Raw genomic sequence first — 3,211 nt, 5'->3', positions numbered from 1 at the left:
CAAAAGGTTCTGTGAGACTGTGTATCATGAGGGCAAGCCCCACTCCTCGGGGAAGGTCTGTGGCCCTAGAAGGACCCCTGTCCCAGGGCCAGGGCAGTGTGGTAGGGAGAGCAGGGGCCTGCCCACTAAGCCTTCACCCATGAGGACACCAGAGTTCCCAGGGGGCTGTGAGCAGGTCCCAGGCCCTGTGCCAGGTGCTGGACAGAGCAGCAGGCCCAGGCTGCTGGCAGGGCTGCTGTCCCACTGTCATTGAGGATTCACTGCCAGATACACAGGGCGCCGAGCACATGCCAGGTGCTGCACCCAGGGCTGGCACTGTCACCTCGTTGAGAAGACAGGCCCAGAGAGCTGAAGTCACTTGTCCAGAGCCACAAAACTTGTACGATGGAGAAACTGAGGCTTGGGACGGGGAGCAGCCTCCTGCGAGAGGGCTCTGAGGGGAGGGAGAGCAGCTAGAGGAAGGCCTGCGTGCCAGCGTCCAGTGTGGCTCTGTGATCCTTGAGGCCTGGGCTGCGGCAGCAACCTTCCTCCGTCAGAACGGAGTTTATAGTGTTTGCTCCCGTGAGCAGAACTCTACTGCTTCAGGCATAGCTGCATCCAGGGCCCCGGTTAATATCCCAAAGCACCTGAGCTCAGTTTCCCACTTCCTTCCTGTGGACGAGGCAGGACCCAGTAAAGCCTGCAAACTCAGCCGCCCCAGTCCTAGGGCTCTTATTGGCTGGGGAGGAGTCACGTGCTCATCCGCAAGCCAATCACAGGCCAGGAGGGGTAAACCTGGGCGAGGGGCGGCACAGGCCCGACGGTCTGGGAGCGGCCCTAGTCCTCGGGCGGAGCCGGGCGTGTTCCCCGGCGGCCGCCGACCCCCGCAGCCCGCGGGCTGGACAGGCCTCGGCCGTCCACGTCCCTGGCGCAGCGCTCGGCCCGCCGCGCTCCCACGTGGGGGCCGCGCTCGCCTGCGGCCTTTGCTCGACCGTGCCCTCCGCCGGAGCCCCCGCCGCACGCCTGCGCTCCTTGCCGCCCGCGGGCCCCGCCAGCGCGCCACCTTCATCTGGGCGGACGCGACGAGCCGCTGTCGCGTCCCCGGTGCCGACACCACGGACGCTCGGCTAACCTGGGTCGAACGGACGCGCGAGTCCTGCAGCCCTGAGTGCGCGTGCGCGCACGGCCCCCCGCGCGCAGGGCCGGCGGACCGAGTCCCGGGGCGCGGCCGCGGTCCTTCCCGCTGCGGCCGCCAGGAGGCGGCGGAGCCCTGACTGCGGCCCTGAGTCTCCGGAGCCCGGGCTCGCCGCGCTCGCCGTCCTGGGCGGGGCGGGGCCTCGGGGCGCCCGCCGCCTGCGCCCCGGCTCCGCCCCTGCGCCTGCCACCGCCCCCCCGCCGCTGTGCGCCCACCCCGCCCTCCGCGCGGTGGCCGGCCGGGAGCCCTGGGGCGGAGGGAGGGCGGCCCCGCGGGAGGCCTGACTCATCCACGGGTTCTCCGGTGTGCAGCCTGTCTGCGCTGGCAAAGCACTCTACAGTTTACAAAGGACTTTGTAGTGTGCAAAGCTTGGTGTTGTTTACAAAACAGTTTACAAAGGAATTTACAGCTAGCAAAGCCTATAGGACTACAAAGCACTTTATAGTTTACCAAGTAGTTGACAGTTGCCAAGCACTGGCCAGATTAGAACGCACTTTACAGTCTGCAGGTTCGTCTACAATTAGTGCCGACATCATTCTTTCCAGCTTCGGCTGCTATTTATGAGACCCGTCAGCGTTTACAAAGCGTGTCCGGGCATCCAGCGGGGGGAGCCAGTGTACGGATGGATCACTTTGACATTTACAAAGTACATGCGCAGTGCCCAGGCCCTTGACAGTTTCTATAACCCAGGACCTCAGTGAAGGCTCCCCACCCCGAGTGGCAGGGCCCCTCTTCCCTGTCCCCTGTGAGTCTGTAAGGCACAGGCACTGGACCCGGCCCCTTTGCTGGGGCTGGTTGTTTCCGGTTCCCTGCAGGCAGCAGGGTTTGGGCAGGCGCCTATCCCAGGCCTGGGGCCAGCCAGGCAGCATCACAGACGCGGCCTTCCGGCCTAGTGAGAGCGGGAAGCAGCCACGGAGGGAGGAGCTGGGGGCAAATTCCCTTCTGGAGGCCAGGGAAGGCTGCCTCCCTTGTTAAATAGCAGCTCAGTCTCCTCTCCTCAGAAGCCTGCTGTGGCTCCCACTTACCCTAGTCCAAGCCTCTCAGTGTCGCACAGTACCCTCCTAGCCTTCGTCTGCCACTACTCTCCCACTTGCTCCCTGAGCTTCAGCCACACGGTGCTCAAAGACACCAAGCCCGGACCCCCTCGGGGCCTTTGCAGTGGCTGTCTTCTCTGCCCAGAATGCTCTCCAAGACGTCCTCCTGGCTGGCTCAGGTGTCTCTGCTTGGATGCCACCTCCTCACAGAGACGACCCTGACCACCCTGTCGCTCCAGCCCTCACCCTGCCGCGTCTTCTTCATTTTTATTTATATTCTTATCCACTGACTGCATCTCCCACCAGACTGGGAGCTCTTCCAGGGCAGGATGGGTCTGTCTTGCTCAGAGCTTGGCCCTGGGGGGTCTGACAATGACAGAGGAAATGGCAGGTGCAGGGAAGCTGCCCCCCAGCCCCAAGGCTGGCCCAGAACCAAGGCAGTGGGGCCTAGGGAGCCGGGCCCTGCCACAACTGTGCCCAGGTTTGGGCCGAGGGAGGGGAGGAGCTGTAGTTCTATTTACTCTGGGGCATCCGTCCTGGGAGGCTTCCTAGGGGCAAAGCACCCCCTCATTGTACTGACTGGGGACTCTGTGCCTCAGAGAAGGAAAGCAATGAGCTCCCGGCCACACAGCAAGCAGCACTGAAGCTGGGGGCTGAATGCCCACCTTGGGGTCTCCCCGACGTCAGCCCCCTCACTCCGCGTCTGAGGACAGGGCTCGTGGTGTTGCTGTGGACCTGAGCACAGCAGCCCCAGGAGCTGCCATGAAGGTCGATGTCCCCTGCGGCCAGTGTGTGTTAAGCCCGGCCGGGTAACCCTGGCCCTGGGAAGGGGGAAGGGACCAGCAAGTGGCTCCCACCATCGCTTTATTTCAGCTTGTGTCCCTGGCTGCTCCGAGGGCAGGGGTGGTGACTGAGCAGCCCGGCTGGCGTCTCCTCTCCCAGCAGGGGTTTAACAGCATCCGGCCCAGATCCGGCCCAGCCTCACCCCCTGGGGCCGTGGCCT

The sequence above is a fragment of the Equus quagga genome, chromosome 11, assembly GCF_021613505.1.
Source record: "Equus quagga isolate Etosha38 chromosome 11, UCLA_HA_Equagga_1.0, whole genome shotgun sequence".
NCBI classification, from domain to species: Eukaryota; Metazoa; Chordata; class Mammalia; order Perissodactyla; family Equidae; genus Equus; species Equus quagga.
The sequence above is the reverse complement of the archived record's forward strand: the minus strand, read 5'-3'. Positions refer to the sequence as shown.